Here is a 24,407-nt window from a genome sequence, read left to right as displayed (position 1 = left end):
ACTTCATTTTTCTTTGACATTAAAAAGAAAGCCAAACATTCAAACACTTAAACCTATATTGCCTTTCCAGCCAATCTCAAAAACATCTTGTCATGATTGTTTAGTAGGTATGGGCCGAACACCCCCCGGTTCACACCGGAACATGCGAACAGGCAAAAATTTTGTGCGAACACACAAACCCTATTAAAGTCTATGGGACACGAACATGAAAAATCAAAAGTAATCATTTTAAAGGGTTATATGCAAGTTATTGCCATAAAAAGTGTATGGGGACCTGGGTACTGCCCTAGGGAAATGCATCAATGCAAAAAAAAGTTTTTAAAACAACTGTTTTTCAGGAGCAGTGATTTTAATAGTAAAGTGAAACAAAAGTGAAATATTGCTTTAAATATCGTGTCTGGGGGTCCCCAGTATGCCTGTAAAATGGCGCATCTGTGTGATATGTACAACAGTGCCGCAGGAAAATGAAATTTCTAAAGGAAAATATGTAATTTAAACTTGCTGTCGGCTGTAATGTATTGTGGGCTCCCGGCAATATAGATGAAAAAATCATGGAAAAAAATCGGTGTAGGTTCCCCCCAGTCCATACCAGGCCATTCGGGTCTGGTATGGATTTTAAGGGGAACTCAATGCCAAAATTGTAAAACAAAAAAAAAAAAACAGCGTGGGGTCCCTCCCAAAATCCATACCAGGCCCTTTGGGTCTAGCATAGATTTTAAGGGGAACTTAATGCCAAAAAATTGACATGGGGTCCCCCCCAAAATCCATAACAGACTCTTATCCGAGCAAGCAGCCTGGCAGGCCAGGAAAGGAGGGAAGACGAGCGAGCGCCCCCCTCCCCTCCTGAACCATACCAGGCCGCTTGCCCTCAACATGGGAAGGGTGCTTTGGGGTCCCCCCCAAAGCACCTTGTCTCCATATTGATGGGGACAAGGGCCTCGTACCCACAACCCTTGCCCAGTGGTTGTGGGGGTCTGCGGGTGGGGGGCTTATTGGAATCTGGAAGCCCCCTTTGACAAGGGGCCCCCAGAGCCCACCCCAAAGCACCCTCCCCATGTTGAAGGCAAGCGGCCTGGTATGGTTCAGGAGGGGGAGCGCTCGCTCGTCGCCCCCTTTCCTGGCTTGCCAGGCTGCTTGCTCGGATAAAGGTCTTTTATGGATTTTGGGGGGATCCCACACCATTTTAAAATAAAAATTGGCATGGAGTTCCCATTAAAATTATGCCAGACCCAAAGGGCCTGGTATGGATTTTTTGGGGGGGACCCCATGCTGTTTTTTTTTTTTTTTGGCATGGAGTTCCCCTTAAAATCTATAGCAGACCCAAAGGACCTGGTATGGATTTTGAGGGGGACCCCGTGCCATTTTTTTCTTAATTCTATCAAAGGGTTTCCGTTAACCACTTCAGTGCACTATGATATACTCTGCACTGACTGCACTGTGTGTGTGTGTGTGTATGTGTGTGTATGTATATATATATATATATATATATACATATATATATATACATACATACATACATACATACACACACACACACACACACACACTAGACTGCCTGCACTGTATATAGTCTACACTGAATGCACTGTGTGTGTGTATATTATATATTACACAGTATACAGTTGTGCTCATAAGTTTACATACCCTGGCAGAATTTATGATATTTTTCAGAGAATATGAATGATAACACAAAAACATTTCTTTCACTCATGGTTAGTGTTTGCCTGAAGCCATTTATTATCAATCAACTGTGTTTACTCTTTTTAAATCATAATGGTAACAGAAACTACCCAAATGACCCTGATCAAAAGTTTACATACCCTGGTGATTTTGACCTGATAACATGCACATACGTTGACACAAAGGGGTTTGAATGGCTATTAAAGGTAGCCATCCTCACTTCTGATCTGTTTGCTTGTAATTAGTGTGTATGTATAAATAATAAGAGACACTTGAAGAAAGATGGGCTGCATGGTTGAGTCACCAGAAGAAAGCCATTACTACGCAAATGCCACAAAATATCCCGCTTACAATATGCCAAACAGCACAGACAAGCTTCAAATCTTCTGGCACAGTTATTTGTGTGATGAGACCAAAATTGATTTTTGGCCACAACCATAAACGCTACATTTGTAGAGGAGTCAACAGGTCCTATGATGAAAGGTACAGAGATGGATCGCTCGTATTTTGAGGATGTGTGAGCTACAAAGGCACAGGAAATTTGGTCAAAAATGTTGGCAAGATGAATGCAAAATGTTATCAAAAAATGCTGTAGGAACATTTGCATTCATCAGCTAGGAAGCTGCGCATGGGACGTACTTGGACATTCCAACATGGCAATGATTTAAAACACAAGGCCAAGTTGACCTGTCATTGGCTACAGCAGAATAAAGTGAAGGTTCTAGAGTGGCCATCTCAGTCTCCTGACCTCAATATCATTGAGCTACTCTGGAGAGATCTCAAACGTACAGTTCATACAAGACAGCCCAAGAATTTACAAGAACTGGAGGCTTTTTGCCAAGAGCAATGGGCAGCTTTACCATCTGAGAAGAGCCTCATCCACAAATACCACAAAAGACTTTAAGCTGTCATTGATGTTAAAGGAGACAATACACTTCCTTCAGCACTTTGCCGTTAGGACTTAGCTATAGGGACATTTACACGTGGTTTTACTGTGTACTCCTTCACGCACACACTTGCCTCATTTCCTCATCTACCTCTGAGTACCTATAAGGAAATACCCTCACCCATAGTAGTGATGGAAACCAGGCACAAGAGAACCACAGCAAAAGTTCAGCCAAACAATTGCTGTGCCGAGGGCCTGCACAGCATTCAAATTGCTCAGAGTAATCATGCTTCCCTTGCACTTGTGCAGGACCCTATTTCAACATAAATCTCTGCATTCTGTTCTAACTCTATCTCAGGCATGCAACACAAGATTCATCTGCAACCATGTCAGACTTTCTTGGACAACTAAAAGCTTTCATACAGCAATTAATGTGCGCAGCACAAAAGTGGCAAGCGGCTTCCCCACCTCCACCATTTTTGTCAGAATCGCAAAGTGAAACGCCTCCTGTAGAGGATGCTAGCATTGAGGGGAACAAAGAGTATCCAGAGGCAGCGTTAGAGGAGATCACCCCCAGCCTTTCTATACACCTGATATAATGGCTTTACACAACATGCTTGCAAATTTTGGTATGCTCACTTCTGCTGTGCGCAAAAGCCTCCATTGTTGCACTTGATCTCGTCATGCCCCCTTGGGTACAAAGAGAACCGGATAATCATAAAAGACATTCCTTATTCATTATCAAGTAGAATGGGCAACTAATGATGATTAGGTTAACCCTGAAAAGATTTAAGTATCCAGTGGAAAGAGAGTTCACTAAAAAGTGGTACATTCCGGTAGTAGAGCCTGCTGTCTTAGTTTTAAACAAACATCCTACTGGGTCTGTAGAAGATGTTCTTTCATTTAAAGATTCTGCTGACACCAACAGACACTGCCTTCAGCCTTTACCCTTTTGTGTTGATGCCCTAGAACAAGTCATGGTAGAGATTGATAGGTGTTCAGGAGCCGCACATCAAGTCAAAGCCTGTAGTATGATAGTGGGTGGGGTGAAACTCGTTTGGTAAGGCCTGGCGGGGGTCCAGGCTGAGACTGCCATTCACTATCACACTGCAGGCTTTGACTTGATGTGTGGCTCCCAGGACACCAATGCTTTGCTACAATTGCCTGGAGCATAGACAAGCTCTTTTCCCAGACAGCGGTGGGTACAGGACTTCATTCCTATACAGCCTGAGCGGCTCTCACACATATCTTGGTTCGCTAGAACAAGTCATGACACAGATCTCCAGAATGACTCTTATTTCTATCCATATGTGCAGAATCTTATGACTAAAAGTTTGGACAGCTGAAGCTGCTTTGTTTGGTTGGGTTTTTTACAAATTCATCAGACATGTCACAGGAGGAAAAGTACTTCTTCCAAAACAAAAGGTTTCTAACCTCCTCCCACCTGACCACTGCATATAAATGGCCAGGTGAGCGTTTCATCCATCTGACTGGACGTTCCTGATCCTGATGTGCTTGTGTCCCCCAGACAACCCCGCATTTCGAATCGGCAGGAGGGCTCTGTGATTGGCCCTCCTGATCATATGATGTTCAATTACAGCCATCATGTAATGTAAATAGAGAACTGTTGCCAGGCGATCAGCTCTCCTCCTCCTCACACAGAGCCTGTCAGTGAGGAGAAGGAGAGCGGATCTGTGCTGCAGCCAGGGATCAGCATGTATGAGCTGTTTTTTACAGCTTTTTACACACTGATCACCCAGCTAGTGTCCCCAAAACAGCATCCTTTCACAGTGTCTCCACAGTTAAAAACACCTGTTACACATCTGTCCCAAATTTGTCCCAGTAAAATTATCGGTCCCAGTGATCATCTGTTGCACATCGGTCCCAGTGATCATCTGGCACACATCTGTCCGTAATCATCTGCTCACATCTGTCTGTGATCATTTGCGCACATCTGGCACACATCTGTCCATGATCATCTGCACACATCTGTCCCAGTAAACATCTGCACACATCTGTCCCAGTAAACACCTACACTCATCTGTCGTGATCATCTGCCACATCTGTCTCAGTACACATCTGCACACATCTGTCCGTGATCATCTGCCACATCTGTCCCAGTGCACATCAATCCCAGTGATCAACATCTGTCACACATCTGTCACAGTAATCTGTCAACATGGCTAAAAAAATTATTCAGCAGTGAGGAGGCTTTCCACATACTCCAGAGTATGTCAGATGAGAGTAGCGGAGAACTCTCTTCGTCAGACTCGGATAGCGAGTATGAGCCAGTAGAAAGCAGTGGCTCTGAAATGGAAACTTACAACAGAATCCTAACAAAGAGGCTCAGGAGCCTTCAAAAATGTGGTAAGTAGTCAGGAAATGAAATGTGTAATTTATGCCTTTAGAATGCCTGATGGTGCTACTTGAATTTTGGGCCTCTGTATGTGGCCAGGCTGTGTAAGGGCTCATTTACACTTACTTCGACTTGAACAAACATTAACGGCTAGTTTACACTTGCTTCAAAACAAGGCTTTGGACAGGCTTTGTTAAATAAAATGGTTAGCTTACAGTCCTATTTACACCTGCTTTTGCTTTGCTTTGCTTCAGCTTCGCTTCAAATATGATACCCCATGTAACTTCAGTGGTGCTTCAAAGTCTCCATAGAAGTCTATATCAAAGCTCTGAAGCCCAACCAAAGAATCATCAAAGCCTCATCGAAGAATCAAGCAAAAGCAAGGTGTAAACAGGACTGTAAGCTAACCATTTTATTTAGTGACAGGAGCTTTGACTGGCATTCAGAGAGCTTTAATAAAGCGTGTCCGAAACCTTATTTTGAAGAAAGTGTAAACTAGCCCTAAAAGTCTCACACATGTGGTATTGCTATACTCAGGAGGAGTAGCAGAATGTATTTTGGGCCATAATTTGTGCTATGTGCATGCTATGTGTTAGAAATAGCTTATAAATTGACAACTTTGTGTAAAAAAAAAAATGCGTTTTCATTTTCTTTCCACATTTTTAAAAAATCTGTGGAAAAAAATGACATGTTTAAAGGACTCGTTATGCCTCATAGAATATACGTTGGGGTGTTTGCTTTCCATTTTGTGGATAATTCCACTGTTCTGGTGCTCCAAGGACTTCATAAATGTAATAGGTAGTCAGGAAATGAAATGTGTAATTTATGCTCCAAGAACACCTGATGGTGCTCCCTGCATTTTGGGTCTCTGTATGTGGTCAGGCTGTGGAAAGTCTCACACATGTGGTATCGCCATACTCAGGAGTAGCAGAATGTGTTTTGGGGTGTCATTTTTGCTATATACATGCTTTGAGTTAGAAATATCTTATAAACTGACAACTTTGTGTAAAAAAAAAAAAAAAATACGCGTTAATTTTCTTTCCACGTTTTCCGAAGACTTGTGGGAAAAAATGAACCGTTCAAAAGACTCATTATGCCTCATAGAATAGATGTTGGGGTGTTTGCTTTCCAAAATGGGGTCATTGCAACTTAAAAAAACTCACTATGCCTCTTACTAAATACCTTGGACTGTCATCTTTACAAAAATGCGTCATTTGGGGGGGGTATTTGTACTGTGCTGACATTTTAGGGCCTCAAGAAATGAGATAGACAGTAAGTAAAAAAATCCTAATAAGTCCACCCAAATCTGTCTTTACCATATTAAACACAAAACCAAAAATATAATATTTTGCAGCTTACCAATCCTTAAATGTGGTGGTTGCGTTAGTTTTCTTTTTTAGTCGTTTTCTTTCTCTCTGTTTTCACCTGGTGATCTGGGCAGTAACACACCTGTAATAGTGTGCCCCCACTCTGAATGAAGGTGCACATGGGTAACTTTGGACAGCAGGATTTTTATCTTTTGGTGAGGGGAGTATTAACTGTACTATAAGATTTAGATACACTAAACAGATTGAAGCCAAACCCAAGCTCACACTGCAGTTACACAAGCAGTTACTGCAACAGTTTTTTCCTTTTGGCAGTGATTCAGTCTCAACACTCTTACCTGCTACATCTGTAAGGCAGCTTGTTCTGTTGAAAAACAACAGACTTGCTAGATGGAAAAGTAATGCAGCCATCACATATAAGGATAGGTGAGCTGCAATATAATACATGTTTTCTTTTGGGTTTAATACTGATCTAATTCTTTAATTCATTTATTACTGCTAATTCTCTGTTTTTTTGAAGATAACAAAGAAACAATGTATAACGGAGTTCTTTTCAGCTTAATATTTTAATATAAGTGTTAACCACTTCCCGCCCGTAGGCCATCATATGGCGTCCTGGACTTTGAGTGGGGATATCTGAATGATGCCTGCAGCTACAGTCATCATCCAGATATCTTTTTTCAGCCAGCGATTCTGTGCACCATAAGAACAATCATAGCGGCAGTTCAGCGTCCCCTCCAGCCCATTAATTACACAGGTTCTGAGGCTGTTTTAATGCAGATAAGGCATCAAGTGAGTTTAATTACCACCAGCCACAGAACCTGTGTAATGTGTGTCCTGGATTAAAGGGATGATGTGGCAATCCTTCGCCCACCACCCTCCAGTGCTTCTCCTGGCTTGCCCCTGCAATCGGCGAGCAGGAGAAAGAATCGGTCGCCGCCGGAAGTTGAGCATACAGATTTCCAGTGACCAGATGGTCCCCAGTCATCTATATGACCCTCGGAGGCCTGGATGCGTCGTTATGATGTCACGTCCGGGCCGGCGGAAGTAAACAATGCCGGGAACGCGGCTGCAAAGGCCGAGACAGTGTTTTTATCTCTCTGCCTTTCCAGCCTGAAGGAGAGATGTGGGGTCTTATAGACCCCACATCTCTCCATAAAGAGGACCTGTCACGCACTATTCCTATTACAAGGGGTGTTTACATTCCTTGTAATAGGAATAAAAGTGATAATTTTTTTTTAAGATAAAGTGTAAAAAAATAAAAGTAAAATAAAGAATTAAAATTAAACCGCCTCCATCCCTTCGTGCTCATGCACGGAAGTGAACGCATACGCAAGTCGCACCCACATATGTAAACAGCGTTCAAATCACACATGTGAGGTATCGCTGCATGCGTTAGAGTGAGAGCAACAATTCTAGCCTAGGACCTCTTCTGTAACTCTAAACATGTAACCTGTAAAAGTGTTTAAAGCGTCGCCTATGGAAATTTTTAAGTACCAGAGTTTGGTGCCATTCCACGAGTGTGCGCAATTTTAAAGCATGACATGTTAGGTATCAATTTACTCGGCGTAACATCATCTTTCACATTATACAAAAAAATTGGGCTAACTTTACTGTTTTCTTTTTTTTAATTCATGAAAAAAATAATTTTCCCCAAAAAAAGCGAAAAAAATCGCTGCGCAAATACTGTGTGACGTAAAAAGTTGCAACGACCGCCATTTTATTCCCTAGGGTCTCTGCTAAAAAAAAAAAACGTATATAATTTTTGGTGGTTCTGAGTAATTTTCTAGAAAAAAAATGATGATTTTTACATGTAGGAGCGAAGTGCCAGAATTAGCCTGGATGTGAAGAGGTTAATAGATGCATATTTGTATGCTGTAGCAGCTTTATAGTTTTACAGAGTTGGTATGAAAAAAAGCAGGCCTTTTTTGAATATGTGGCATGATTTCTACACATGTTTTTTTTGCAGGGAGGAGGTGGAAAGATTTATTAAAATGTTTTGTTGCATGCCTACTTTGGTAATTTCTTGGGTTCTCTGAGAAAGCTGGAATCAATCAGAACTGCTCTTAAAACTCAATAGTCGAGCATTCAGCAGCCTGGATTTTATAAAGCTTTCATTTCATGTCTTCAGAATGGTTTCTGTACATCTTGCAGTGGCTGGCTCATATTTTAGCAGAACCTGTACAGCCTTTTTTTTTTGCTGGCAGATTCCACGCAGTTCAACCTAAATTGAAACTGTAAAGTCCTCAGTTCAAAATACACACTTCTTGTGAGCTGCTATGCATCCCTTGTACTTTGAGCAAACAGCTGCCTTCACTGACACTCCCATATAAATACAGTGGGGACGGAAAGTATTCAGACCCCCTTAAATTTTTCACTCTTTGTTATATTGCAGCCATTTGCTAAAATCATTTCAGTTAATTTTTTCCTCATTAATGTACCCAAAGCACCCCATATTGACAGAAAAACACAGAATTGTTGACATTTTTGCAGGTTTATTAAAAAAGAAAAACTGAAATATCACATGTGTGACAGACCTAGCCAGGACAGAGGCTGTTGGAGAGAACTGGGTGCGAGCCTCTTGCCTTTTGATTATGGGCCCTGGATTTTCAATGGAACGGTGATCTTTGTGGGATGAATTGGAGGTCCGGTCTGAACTGTGCTGATCGGACTCAGTCGTGTATATATGTGTGTATTGTATGTTGTTTGATTCTGTTGGGGACTCCTTGCTGTGGTCACCTGGGATTTGTGTCCCTGAAGAGGGAGGGGGGATTCCTCCAGCAGCCCCCTGCTGATAAGACTGATTCATACTGTTGGGACACATCCTGTGAGGAGATTCTGGTGTCATCAACTCCAACTACCTGTGTTTATGTTAATTGAATGAGCTGCTCACATTGTCCTCTATACAATGTAGGAGACGGGACGACTCCTATTGGAGCTGCTGCTATTGTGAGAAAATGTCCTGTGATAATTAACTCAGTCTGGGCAAAAGGTCATGTCTCAGTCACCTAGGCTTTATAAAGGATAAGTTAATTAGCTCATGTTAATTAGGTTACAGTTGTATTGTTAGAGGAGGTTCCAACGGCATATAAAGTCTTGTAATTTTGATTCTAAATAAAGTGAGTTCATGTTAGCAACAAGCAAGTGTCACCTTGTTTTGTGCTCAGAGAGGTTGGAATATCTGATATCTGTATACAGACTGGGAGGAAGTGGTATATGACGGAAGCACTCAAGCGGAGTGTGGGACGTTCCGTGACATTGGTGGCAAGCAGCGGGAAAGCTTCCTGCAGTCTAGGACATCCAAACTTCCATCTGGATCTAAGGTCCAGATAGCAGGAGAGGAGAGGTACAGATACCAGCCGCCATGGATGAGGAATTCAGAAGGAGGTTGCGAGAGATGCAGATACAGCACAGAGGACCAGTATCAGAGCAGGTCCTGCTGGGATGGTGTGATTCTATTCGCTGCAAACTCTGGAAGGAAGCACTAGCCCGTGAGCAGCGACACCAGGGAAAAGTTCTCCCCTCCATCGAGGAAAGGTACTGGTCGCAGTACGGACTGCGGGTGCGGTTTTTGGGAGAAAAACCACACAAGAAGACAGCTGAATTAAGCAGGCTGGTCTGGGCAGGGATAAAGCTGGATGAGAGCTACAGAGCCCTCCGGTGGCATGTATCCCAAGCATGTCCCTGGATAGCGGATGACAGCCCAACGGAAGGCTTTAGCTATGGCGGCTTGGGACTGTTGTATGTGAAGCTGACAGGGGACTCTAACTTTGGGAGTGATTTGGAGTGGTGGTTGGACGAAATCATGGATTTCAGAGAAGGGCTACTGAACATTTCGGAAGTGCACTGGGCACAGGAAGATTTGGAGTTTCTGGCCGTTCAGGAATGGGAGCTAGAGATCACCTACAGACGGCTGCTAGACATTGCTCAGTGCCAGGGCTGGGCTCCCTTTGCCTGGGACTATCAGGAATTACCAGCTGACAACCCTGAAATCCTGGCTGAAGAGTCGGCAATGTGGCAGAGCAATAGTGTGCTTTGCCAACCTGCCCCCACAGCTAGGGAGGCGGAGGTCTTATGGCAGATGCAGCAAGTGCTGACTGACCTTGATGATCCTGTTTCTGCATGGGATGATCTTGGATGGAGGAATGTGCCTGTCCAGCAGCATGCCAGAGAATCTGCAGCGGAAAATCTGGAGATTGCCATCCCCAAACCTGAAGTGCTGACAACAGGGCAGAGCTCTGCTAACCTCTGCCCAGCACTGATAGCATCTTCTGGATTCCATGGACAGGAGATGGTGAACCTCCATCCCCAGACACCAGTTGCAGAGACAGGGGATTTGATAGACTTTTCTGCTGAGGAAGAACCATCGGGTGAGCCCCCAGCAGAAGAGTTGGGATTAGGGCCAAACTTCATTGCGCTCTGCTCAGCACTGATGGCATCTTCTGAGTTCCACGGACAGGAGATGGTGAACCTTTATCCACAGACACCAGTTATAGAGGTAGGGGATTTAATAGACTTTTCTGCTGAGGAAGAACAACCTGATGAGCCTCCAGCAGAAGAGCTGCTATTGGGGCCAAACTTCACTGTGCTCTGCCCAGCACCAACAGCAGTATCTGTGGAGTTACAGGGAACTTCCCCAGTTGAAGCACCGGCAACCGGGCAGAGTGCTACCAACCTCTGACCATCACCGGCAACAACTACAGAGTTCCAGGGAGGTGGGGCAGTCGGCCTCCCTCCCCAACAGGTAGCCGAAGCAGATGGTGTGGGATTTCCAGCAGAAGGGCTGGCAACAGGGCCGAGTACTGCTGGACTCTGCCCTCAACTAACAGGAGATGGATTTCCTGTGAAGGTGGATGGGACTTCAGTCTCCACCTGTATACTCCAGGGATGCTGGGCAGTCGGCCCAGATCCCCAACAGCATGACAGAGTGAGCCCAGTCCCCCTGTCTTCTCTCCAGCGGCAGAAAGGACTCCAGGGAGAAGGGCCAGTCCAGGCCTCTCCCCAGCGGCAGATATGTTCTCTGAGAGAGGCAGAGGTTGGCTGGGTGAGTAATACTCTGTTTAGAACAATTTGTTTGGGGTACTGTGTGGGTACAGGCAGTAGAGGACTGGAACTACTGACTAACTTCGGAGTCAACCCGTCTGGGGTCTCCTCCTGTGTTAGTCTCCTGCCGAAAGGGGAGAAATGTGACAGACCTAGCCAGGACAGAGGCTGTTGGAGAGGACTGGGTGCGAGCCTCTTGCCTTTTGATTATGGGCCCTGGATTTTCAATGGAACGGTGCTCTTTGTGGGGTGAATTGGAGGTCCGGTCTGAACTGTGCTGATCGGACTCAGTCGTGTATATATGTGTGTATTGTATGTTGTTTGATTCTGTTGGGGACTCCTTGCTGTGGTCACCTGGGATTTGTGTCCCTGAAGAGGGAGGGGGGATTCCTCCAGCAGCCCCCTGCTGATAAGACTGATTCATACTGTTGGGACACATCCTGTGAGGAGATTCTGGTGTCATCAACTTCAACTACCTGTGTTTATGTTAATTGAATGAGCTGCTCACATTGTCCTCTATACAATGTAGGAGACGGGACGACTCCCATTGGAGCTGCTGCTATTGTGAGAAAATGTCCTGTGATAATTAACTCAGTCTGGGCAAAAGGTCATGTCTCAGTCACCTAGGCTGTATAAAGGATAAGTTAATTAGCTCATGTTAATTAGGTTAATTAGGTTACAGTTGTATTGTTAGAGGAGGTTCCAACGGCATATAAAGTCTTGTAATTTTGATTCTAAATAAAGTGAGTTCATGTTAGCAACAAGCAAGTGTCGCCTTGTTTTGTGCTTAGAGAGGTTGGAATATCTGATATCTGTATACAGACTGGGAGGAAGTGGTATATGACGGAAGCACTCAAGCGGAGTGTGGGACGTTCCGTGACATTTATGGTCCTAAGTATTCATACCCTTTGCTCAGTATTTAGTAGAAGCCCCCTTTTGATCTAATACAGCCATCAGTCTTTTTGGGAAAGATGCAACAGATTTTTCACACCTGGATTTGGGGATCCTCTGCCATTCCTCCTTGCAGATCCTCTCCAGTTCTGTCAGGTTGGATGGTAAACGTTGGTGGACAGCCATTTTTAGGTCTCCCCAGAGATTCTCAATTGGGTTTAAGTCAGGGCTCTGACTGGGCCATTCAAGAACAGTCACGGAGTTGTTGTGAAGCCACTCCTTCGTTATTTTAGTTATGTGCTTAGGGTCATTGTCTTGTTGGAAGGTAAACCTTTGGCCCAGTCTGAGGTCCTGAGCACTCTCGAGAAGGTTTTCATCCAGGATATCCCTGTACTTGGCCGCATTCATCGTTCCCTCGATTGCAACCAGTTGTCCTGTCCCTGCAGCTGAAAAACACCCCCACAGCATGATGCTGCCACCACCATGCTTCACTGTTGGGACTGTATTAGACAGGTGATGAGCAGTGCCTGGTTTTCTCCACACATACCACTTAGAATTAAGGCCAAAAAGTTCTATCTTTGTCTCATCAGACCAGAGAATCTTATTTCTCACCATCTTGGAGTCCTTCAGGTGTTTTTTTTAGCAAACTCCATGCTGGCTTTCACGTGTCTTGCACTGAGGAGAGGCTTCCGTTGGGCGACTTTGCCATAAAGCCCCGACTGGTGGAGGGCTGCAGTGATGGTTGACTTTCTACAACTTTCTCCCATCTCCCGACTGCATCTCTGGAGCTCAGCCACAGTGATCTTTGGGTTCTTCTTTACCTCTCTCACCAAGGCTCTTCTCTCCCGATAGCTCAGTTTGGCCAGATGGCCAGCTCTAGGAAGGGTTCTGATCGTCCCAAACATCTTCCATTTAAGGATTATTCTGGCCACTGTGCTCTTAGGAAGCTTAAGTGCAGCAATAATTGTTTTATAACCTTGGCCAGATCTGTGCCTTGCCACAATTCTGTCTCTGAGCTCTTCAGGCAGTTCCTTTGACCTCATGATTCTCATTTGCTCTGACATGCACTGTGAGCTGTAAGGTCTTATATAGACAGGTGTGGCTTTCCTAATCAAGTCCAATCAGTATAATCAAACACAGCTGGACTCAAATGAAGGTGTAGAACCATCTCAAGGATGATCAGAAGAAATGGACAGCACCTGAGTTAAATATATGAGTGTCACAGCAAAGGGTCTGAATACTTAGGACCATGTGATAGTTCAGTTTTTCTTTTTCTAATAAATCTGCAAAAATGTCAACAATTCTTTGTTTTTCTGTCAATATGGGGTGCTGTGTGTACATTAATGAGGAAAAAAATGAACTTAAATGATTATAGCAAATGGCTGCGTTATAACAAAGAGTGAAAAATGTAAGGGGGTCTGAATACTTTCCGTCCCCACTGTATTTATATGCTTTGCAGTCATCTATATATCAGTGCAGCTCTGACCTTATTTACAAAACCAAAATAAAAGTACAACAGCTCTAATCAACTTCTTATTGTTGTCATGTGTTTTTTGTACCTCTTGTGCAGTTTCCTCCAGTTAAGTTGTGCTCTCAATTGGATTTGTTAACCCTAAAATTGGGTATGGCCAAATCTCGCTTTGTGTATCCTCCTATTTGTATGGTGGATCAAATTTGATGTACATCTGTTTCAAACAATTCTTCCACTTTCTCTACAATTGCTCAGTTTTACATGAAAAAAAGAAAAAACTACATAGTGCCTTATCTTTAGGTAACCTTTATACTCGTTTATATGCACTACTCACATAAAAATTGTGCACTTTGCCTTTAATATCATTTATTGTGTGCCACCTTCACCAGATATGCTCTCACTTGGTCCCTTATATAGATCAATTGTAAAAATAAAAAAAAGTTAGATGGCTCTTGAAAAGTTCTTCACGCGATTTAAACGGCCGATCGATTTGTGCCAAAAATACTTATGTCTCTTTAAATTCTCCTCGCACTTTCACTCATTCCACACACACAGAGAAAAATGTGTACATAGTGTCTTATGCTCGACTTAAATCAAGTATTATTTACTTTTACAGACCTCACAAGCAATATGAATCATATGCATTGCTATTGTAAAATCTGAGGTTTCAATCTGAGGTTACACCCACTCCATCAGGTGTCCCCTCACCTCAATAAGCAAATCCACAGCCAACAATTATCAGCAAAAACGATCCTCTTTCTTTATGTTTTGTCCAGTCCTCTCTCCCACTCAGTCGGAAAAGGTGCAATAGTGCTTTATCCCTTTAAAACTTCACCCAAATTCCAAGTTAAAACTCACATTCAGGTTTGAGGGAGCCTATTCACAGCTCTTACTGTGAAGAAGCATTTCTGTATGTGAAGGTTAAATCTCTTCCAGACATAAAGACTGTTTCTTTGTCCTTTGTAATGACCTTAAAGAGAATATCTCTAAACCATGTTTGCTATATGGACCACTTACGGATTTCTACATGGTAAACATATTCCCTCTTAGTCACCTCTTCTCAAGAGAAAATGAATTCAGTTCAGCAAATCTTTTCTCGTGGTCTAGGTTCTCAATGTCTTTGATCAGTTTAGGTGCCCTTGTTTGCATTTCCTCCAGTTCTCCAATATCCTTTTTGTGAACTGAACTGCATATTCCACATGAGACCTTAGAAAATGCAGGAGCACAATTATGTCTCTCTCTTTCTCCTCTCCTCTCCCCCCTCTCTTTCTCGCACTTTATTGGCAGGACCAAAGAGTTTTAGCATTGCCAAAACAGTTACGTTTGTATGGGAATGGGGGGGAGTGGGGGTGTAATGAGTAAGAAGGGGTACATTTAGCTTTAGAAACGGTAGCTTGGCATTACTTGCTATTATTGAGTCTATGATTTACCAGAGCGACCAGATCCTTGTCAACCATTAACTCCCCAAGCTCTTCTCCTCCCAGAATGTATGATGAATGCATGGAGGTACATAACTTTATTTTTGTCAACCTTAAACCTCATTTGCCATATGGTTGCCCAATCAAAAAGTTGTAATATTCTTGGTTTCAGGTTACCAGCCAGATGACTCTGTAAAAGCAGTCTATCTTCCCAAACCAAGCAAACAAAATTTTCTTCAGCATACAGAACACACAAAGTCCATAAACTCAAGACCAAAATGAAACTTTGGTTTACGCCAATAAAACTTGTTCCTTTACAGGGCTATAAGGTCCCGGCCTGCTTCATGGGACCACAAAAAAAGTCACCACAGCCAGCAGTGTCTCTGCAAAGAACATCATATAACTCTTTGTTCACAAGCATGCCCACCTCACACCTCATGGGCCCCTGTCACTGCCTCCTGCTCTCTTTCACATCCAGGTTACAGGCCCAAGATACTTGTAGTAAGGTTAGAGGCTCTTTCCCACTCAAAAATCTCTCAGAACCTCTAAATTTTGAGTCCCATTTAGGACTTGCCAATCTTGAGAAAACTGTAAAACCGTTTTCTCCTTTCTAACTAGATCACCCTAACCCTTTCCCCTGCATTGGTGAGAAACCATGAGTACTCCAAAAAATGCCTCCTATCCTTCCATGAACAAAAGGGACATATATCTTTCACCAAGAACTTATCCCTGGCATCCTGTACATAGTACATTAAAGTGATTAGGCAGAAGGTTTTTTCACCTTACTGCATTCTGCTTCTTTTTCCTCAGAAAATGAAAGCAGATTTGTTGGAGAACTTTGGTCTTTTATGAATCCATGCTGCCAATTGCTTATAATAGTATTTTCCAGCAAAATCTCCTCTGTGCTCTTTATTAGCAAAACTCTCAAGTATCTTCTCGATTGTAGAAGTTAAACTAACAATTCTGTTCAATTCTTTCTCTTCTCTCCTGATTTTTTTCTTTCTCCTTTGTGTGCTTTCTACACGCATCTTCCAACTTCATTATCTTGCTCTTTGTCGATAAAAGGTGGTAGAGTTACTTACTGAGCAATAAAAATGGAATAAACATTCAGCTATGAAATAGGGAAGTGTGATATACAATTTTATACTCCTCAAACCTTAGGAGATTAATCCGTAGATGTTAATAGAATAAAGGAGTTATTCCCGCGCTAACAGGTATAAAATCTGATAACAGTACTAAGGAGAAGCTGCATGCACCGGATACAGGTGCAAACCGAACCTTAAAGGGACATACAAATATTAAATGGTGCTGCGCTAATCCTGGACACCCTTATTAAAAGCCTTAGGGTGATAGTAAGTGACTAAAAGGTGGTAAAACAGCAGAGAAGTGTTGGCAACAGCCATACAAAATCGCACTCATAAATAAACATTAGCAGTGCTAAAAACAAATATATGTGAAAAATAAAATCACTAAAAATTCACTCATCATAAATAGTGCCATTAAATAAATCATTAGTCCATAACTGTAATCATGTGCAAAAAACAATGGTGTCAACAATCATCACATCGTAACACGGAGTCTGTGTGACTCAAATTAAGTAGCAAGCAAAATAGCACATAAAGTGACAAGGTGCAAGGTGAAGGGAATGAAAAAATAGATAAATGTAAACCAGTGCAATGTTCAGGGATTGTCCGGAACTATGGCAAGCAATATTAATAAATAATGTGACTTGGATAGTTTGGCATGCACCAGATGTGACAGTAAAAAAAGTCCTTTTTAAATAATAGTGGTAGCGTCCTGGCATGCAACAGTCGCTCCGTGGTGCTTGACGTAAATCACACGGTGCTCAACTTCGTGTAAGAACACTCATGTAAAAGATGGCCCCTTACCTTGAGGCATAGGGCAAGCGCATCTAACCATAGGTCTTTACAAGGGTCCTCCTTGAAGTAATGGAGCAAGCACATATGACCAAGAATCTTTTAGGGGGGTCCTCCTAGGATGCAGAGACCTATCCTCGCAGTCCTAGTTTCAGGGGGTGGTTCCCTCGGTAATACAGGGGGATAAAAAAACACGGGGAGCCCCAATAGTGTAATACTATTTAAACCAGTAGCTTTATTAGGTAAAACAAGGGTACTCACATAAAAACAAACAATAATGTTCCTATCTCCGACGAGCGGCGAGCTCGTATCACTATCACAGCATGTAGAGCCTGTCCCGTCCTTACGCGTGACGTCACACCACACGTGACTTCATCAGAGGATAAGTACAGGCTAGGATCTTGTCTTTAAATAGTCTTATAATGGGCGCTAATGAGCGGCCATTTTCCCGGAGTCCTATGGTTAACATTACGGCGGCCATTTTCCTGGGGATCGTACGGCGCGGCCATGTTTGGGTGTACTATGCGCCCGCCCATCCTATATACCAGCTGATCTAAGCGGCCAATTAGGTGGGACATGCCTTCCCTCATCTCCCGCACTGTCAGCAAGGAAGGGCAAAGTGACTGGTGCTCGATCCATCTCTGTCAGGAGGAGTTTTACGTGACAGATGTATGGAAAGGGAGGTAACAGACTGCAGGGACATCAGTAGTGTAATAAAAAGATCGAAGGGGACTGCTAAAACTAGTTTCTCAAAAACATAAAAACCTACTAAAAACAGGCATTGTTCGCCATTATAAACGGGGAAGATTATAAATCAAAAAAAGGTGTATAACCCATACCTAAATAAACAACGAACCATAGAAGGGACAGGCGCTCAACGCTGTCATAGGTAAAATATAACACAAGGTCATATGGTAAATATCAGTCACATGAATTTGCACATTTTACAACCATAAAAGATAAATAGATAAAAACATCAGTCATAAATCGAATATAATAAATCAATTTAAAACAATAAGAGCAATAAGAAATGGGCTGATAGGGCAAAAACGTACTGATAAATAAACCCCAAAAATATGGGACTGCACTAAGATACAGGAGAGGGGGGCTCAGTTGATAAGGAAATCCTAACATAATATCCGAATATGCCCTGACTGAGAAATTTAAAATCACATGAGAATAGTAGTGCTAATACGAGGTGGTAAATTTAGAAATCGCTAAGGAAGCAATTGAGGTCGAATTCGATATTTAGGCCACGAGGCGAGAACGTATCGAGAGTAAAAATCCATTTGGATTCGAGTTTACTCAGAGTTCTCACCTTGTGGCCCCCCCGCCAATGTTTGATATAAGGTGTTATACCCCAGAACTTCAGGTGGGTGGGATCCCTATTATGGTGCATCAGAAAATGTTTGGAAACGCTGTGTTTATCATAGCCGTTTATGATGTTTTTAACATGTTCTTTGATGCGGACCCTCAGAGGTCTTTTGGTACGGCCAACGTATTGGAGACCACAACTACATTCGAGGGCGTATACCGCTCCTTCGGTGTTGCAACAAATAAAATCCTTTACCTTGTAGGTATCCCCTGTGCTCGTGGAGGTAAAATTGAATACCTTTTCATTTGGGCGTTTAGTCCTTAGACACGCAAAACATCTTTTACACGGAAAAAAACCGTTACCGGTAAAAAATGAAAAAGGTTTCTTCGGTGGGTCAACCACATTTTTAACTACTAGATCTCTGATTGTGGGTGCCCTTTTGTACACAAATTTTGGATATTTCGAGAGAATCTCGTACAGCTGTCTATCTGCCAGTAGGATATGCCAGTGGCGTTTAATGATCCTTTCAATTCTTTTATGTTGCACATTGAAGTCTAAAACTACCGGTATTCCTTCCAATGGGTTACTTTGTATCTCCTTATCTTTAATTAGTTCTTTCCGATCCATACTTGCAATTTCGATAATTTTAGAATTAATGAATTGGCGATCGTAACCTTTTGAGATAAACCTCTCTCCCATCTTTTCAGCTTGTTCAAAAAACGTCTCAATCTTCGTACAATTTCTTTTGATCCGCATTAATTGGCCCTTTGGGATATTAAAAATCCAGTTTTTATGGTGGCAGCTCTTCGTTGGGAGGTAACTATTCCTATCTACGCTCTTAAAGTGCGTTTTCGTGCAGAGTCTAGATTTCTCTAATGTGATCTCGAGGTCAAGGAAATCGATTTTGTTCTTACTCATGTCCCAGGTTAATTCAATATTCCTGTCGTTAATATTCAGTTTTTTCAAAAATTCTGTTAGTGCGTTTTCTTCACCGTCCCATAATATAAAAATGTCATCGATATACCTTTTGTATATCACTAGTTCTCTCGGACGATTATTAAAGACATTTTCCTCCTCCCATTTTCCATAAAAAGTCCAGCTATACTTGGGGCAAATCTTGCTCCCATGGCAACTCCCGTTTGTTGATGGTAATAAGTCTTGTTGTACCAGAAATAGTTGTTCTTGAGACTAAATTCAAGACATTTTATCAGGAACTTTCTCTGGATGCATGGGAGATCCGTATAATTCCTTAGGCCCCATTTTGCGGCCTCGCAAGCTCGATGGTGGGGGATCACCGTATATAGGGATGATACATCCGCTGTGGCCATAACCCATGATTTATCGCCTCCTTGAAAATTTTCAATAATTTGCAACATCTGTTTAGTGTCTCTTAGATACGCTTCTGTCTTCTGCACTGCTGGCTGTAAAAAGGTGTCGATGTATTGTCCCATCCTCGAGGTTAGTGAATCTATGCTGTTGACTATCGGCCTCGGTGGTGGGTCAGTTCTGTTTTTGTGAATTTTTGGTAATAGGTATATAACCGGTGTGCGGCAGGAGTCTGGTATAAGAAATCTTGCTTCTTTTTTATTCAATACCAGTTTTTTTACACCTAAATGTACAATTTGTTCAAGTGCTTTCCGGCAGCTGAATACAGGATTCTTTAGTAACTTAATATACGTCTTTGTATCATCTAGCATCTGAGTCATTGATTTGTGGTATTGCTCTTTTGAGAGGATCACAATCCCACCTCCCTTATCTGCTGGTCGGATCACGATATCTCTTCTTTTTATCAACTTCCGGATACCATTTTTTATAAACTTAGGATCTTCTCTCTTTTTTACCTTCAGGTCCTTGACTTCATCTAAAACAATTTTTTTAAAAACATCAATATGTTTGTTATCTTTAATCGGGGGATTAAAAATGGATCTGTTCCTTAATGAGCTATGTGCAATTTCATGTTGTGTAGGCACTACCGTATTTACACTCGGGGGATTTCCTGCCAGGTATTTCTGAATGTTCAGTTTGCGCACAAATTTCTGTATGCCAATATATGTTTCAAACTTATTAAGATTTTTAGTCGGTGCAAATTTCAACCCTTTATCTAGTACGCCCACTTCTTCGTGTGTCAGGTCCTGGCCACTAAGGTTAAAGATGCCCTCTCCTTTTATAATCTTTTTCTTTTGTTGTCTCTTTCCGGCCCTTCGTCCTCTCTTCTTTCTGGACTTCTTCGCGACATGCGTGTCTCGTCTGAGTATCTCACTGGGTGATTTTCTCTGTTCCGGTCTAAAAAAGATTTGTTATATTCTTGATCCCCATAATGGGGGGGGGGTTGGATCTGGCTGATCTTTCCTCTTCTTCTCTACTCATCAAAGGGGCATAATAATTATATGTGGGAACAGGACTCCGTTCATCTTGTCTGTAATTTCTCTGTGTAGGTCCCCTTCTGTCTTCATCCCCATTCGTGGTTTGGACTCCTGTCCCTTGGTCTATAGTATTCGTATCCTGAATCTCTATTTTCTCTATACTCTTGTATGGGCCTTCTATAATCCCTCTGCTCATATGGTGGTCCCCTATAGTCTCGTTCTCCATACGGTGGTCTATGCCAGTTGTTCCTATTTTGGGGTCTTCTATTATTTTTCCAATAATGTTGCTTTCTACCTCCATTTTGTGGTGTCCGATAATTTTGTTGAGGTCTTCTCTCATTCCGGTATGGGGTATTCGCATAATGATCAGTGTTTCTCCTATCGTTATCTCTGTGCCTTGGCGTCGTCCCTCTATTTCCATCTCTGGGTTCTTGGTATCTGGTGTTTTCTGCATTTTGCCTGGGTTGTTCATTTTGTGGTTGAGAAAACATTCTGACTATTTTTTCTGGTGTGGAGTATGTGGATGCAATTTCTGTTTTACCTAGCTGGCTTTGCCATTTAAAAACTTGGTCGTTCTTGAAGTCATTGGTATCTCTAATATGCTTCTTGCTTTTCCTTTGTTGGACCTCTTTATCTTTTTTAACAAGGTCTCTGTTTAATTGGGTCATAAGAGTATTAAATTCGGTGCTATCTTTGTAAGGTTCTAATTCTCCTTTCAGATCGGCGATATTTTGGTCTATTTTCTTATTTTTCCTTCGTTTTCTTTCTAGCAGGAGTCCTATGAGCTCAAGGCCTTTCTCATTAAAAAATTGATGGCCTTGTGGACCAAGAATCTAAGGATGAATGGTTCAAATTTTTTAATGAGAAAGGCCTTGAGCTCAGTAAATACGGTAGTGCCTACACAACATGAAATTGCACATAGCTCATTAAGGAACAGATCCATTTTTAATCCCCCGATTAAAGATAACAAACATATTGATGTTTTTAAAAAAATTGTTTTAGATGAAGTCAAGGACCTGAAGGTAAAAAAGAGAGAAGATCCTAAGTTTATAAAAAATGGTATCCGGAAGTTGATAAAAAGAAGAGATATCGTGATCCGACCAGCAGATAAGGGAGGTGGGATTGTGATCCTCTCAAAAGAGCAATACCACAAATCAATGACTCAGATGCTAGATGATACAAAGACGTATATTAAGTTACTAAAGAATCCTGTATTCAGCTGCCGGAAAGCACTTGAACAAATTGTACATTTAGGTGTAAAAAAACTGGTATTGAATAAAAAAGAAGCAAGATTTCTCATACCAGACTCCTGCCGCACACCGGTTATATACCTATTACCAAAAATTCACAAAAACAGAACTGACCCACCACCGAGGCCGATAGTCAACAGCATAGATTCACTAACCTCGAGGATGGGACAATACATCGACACCTTTTTACAGCCAGCAGTGCAGAAGACAGAAGCGTATCTAAGAGACACTAAACAGATGTTGCAAATTATTGAAAATTTTCAAGGAGGCGATAAATCATGGGTTATGGCCACAGCGGATGTATCATCCCTATATACGGTGATCCCCCACCATCGAGCTTGCGAGGCCGCAAAATGGGGCCTAAGGAATTATACGGATCTCCCATGCATCCAGAGAAAGTTCCTGATAAAATGTCTTGAATTTAGTCTCAAGAACAACTATTTCTGGTACAACAAGACTTATTACCATCAACAAACGGGAGTTGCCATGGGAGCAAGATTTGCCCCAAGTATAGCTGGCCTTTTTATGGCAAAATGGGAGGAGGAAAATGTCTTTAATAATCGTCCGAGAGAACTAGTGATATACAAAAGGTATATCGATGACATTTTTATATTATGGGACGGTGAAGAAAACGCACTAACAGAATTTTTGAAAAAACTGAATATTAACGACAGGAATATTGAATTAACCTGGGACATGAGTAAGAACAAAATCGATTTCCTTGACCTCGAGATCACATTAGAGAAATCTAGACTCTGCACGAAAACGCACTTTAAGAGCGTAGATAGGAATAGTTACCTCCCAACGAAGAGCTGCCACCATAAAAACTGGATTTTTAATATCCCAAAGGGCCAATTAATGCGGATCAAAAGAAATTGTACGAAGATTGAGACGTTTTTTGAACAAGCTGAAAAGATGGAAGAGAGGTTTATCTCAAAAGGTTACGATCGCCAATTCATTAATTCTAAAATTATCGAAATTGCAAGTATGGATCGGAAAGAACTAATTAAAGATAAGGAGATACAAAGTAACCCATTGGAAGGAATACCGGTAGTTTTAGACTTCAATGTGCAACATAAAAGAATTGAAAGGATCATTAAACGCCACTGGCATATCCTACTGGCAGATAGACAGCTGTACGAGATTCTCTCGAAATATCCAAAATTTGTGTACAAAAGGGCACCCACAATCAGAGATCTAGTAGTTAAAAATGTGGTTGACCCACCGAAGAAACCTTTTTCATTTTTTACCGGTAACGGTTTTTTTCCGTGTAAAAGATGTTTTGCGTGTCTAAGGACTAAACGACCAAATGAAAAGGTATTCAATTTTACCTCCACGAGCACAGGGGATACCTACAAGGTAAAGGATTTTATTTGTTGCAACACCGAAGGAGCGGTATACGCCCTCGAATGTAGTTGTGGTCTCCAATACGTTGGCCGTACCAAAAGACCTCTGAGGGTCCGCATCAAAGAACATGTTAAAAACATCATAAACGGCTATGATAAACACAGCGTTTCCAAACATTTTCTGATGCACCATAATAGGGATCCCACCCACCTGAAGTTCTGGGGTATAACACCTTATATCAAACATTGGCGGGGGGGCCACAAGGTGAGAACTCTGAGTAAACTCGAATCCAAATGGATTTTTACTCTCGATACGTTCTCGCCTCGTGGCCTAAATATCGAATTCGACCTCAATTGCTTCCTTAGCGATTTCTAAATTTACCACCTCGTATTAGCACTACTATTCTCATGTGATTTTAAATTTCTCAGTCAGGGCATATTCGGATATTATGTTAGGATTTCCTTATCAACTGAGCCCCCCTCTCCTGTATCTTAGTGCAGTCCCATATTTTTGGGGTTTATTTATCAGTACGTTTTTGCCCTATCAGCCCATTTCTTATTGCTCTTATTGTTTTAAATTGATTTATTATATTCGATTTATGATTGATGTTTTTATCTATTTATCTTTTATGGTTGTAAAATGTGCAAATTCATGTGACTGATATTTACCATATGACCTTGTGTTATATTTTACCTATGACAGCGTTGAGCGCCTGTCCCTTCTATGGTTCGTTGTTTATTTAGGTATGGGTTATACACCTTTTTTTGATTTATAATCTTCCCCGTTTATAATGGCGAACAATGCCTGTTTTTAGTAGGTTTTTATGTTTTTGAGAAACTAGTTTTAGCAGTCCCCTTCGATCTTTTTATTACACTACTGATGTCCCTGCAGTCTGTTACCTCCCTTTCCATACATCTGTCACGTAAAACTCCTCCTGACAGAGATGGATCGAGCACCAGTCACTTTGCCCTTCCTTGCTGACAGTGCGGGAGATGAGGGAAGGCATGTCCCACCTAATTGGCCGCTTAGATCAGCTGGTATATAGGATGGGCGGGCGCATAGTACACCCAAACATGGCCGCGCCGTACGATCCCCAGGAAAATGGCCGCCGTAATGTTAACCATAGGACTCCGGGAAAATGGCCGCTCATTAGCGCCCATTATAAGACTATTTAAAGACAAGATC

The 24,407-nt window shown here is 42.1% G+C and overlaps 1 protein-coding gene across 2 annotated transcripts in view; it reads left to right on the top strand.

The window, feature by feature from the left end:
* The window catches only part of ARHGAP26 (Rho GTPase activating protein 26), a 744,136-nt gene that overhangs the window by 541,327 nt on the left and 178,402 nt on the right, over positions 1–24,407 (top strand). The window lies entirely within an intron of this gene.

The sequence above is a fragment of the Aquarana catesbeiana genome, linkage group LG03, assembly GCF_042186555.1.
Source record: "Aquarana catesbeiana isolate 2022-GZ linkage group LG03, ASM4218655v1, whole genome shotgun sequence".
Classification (NCBI taxonomy): Eukaryota; Metazoa; Chordata; class Amphibia; order Anura; family Ranidae; genus Aquarana; species Aquarana catesbeiana.
Note: the sequence above shows the minus strand (reverse complement) of the source record. Positions and strands in the feature narration are given on the sequence as shown.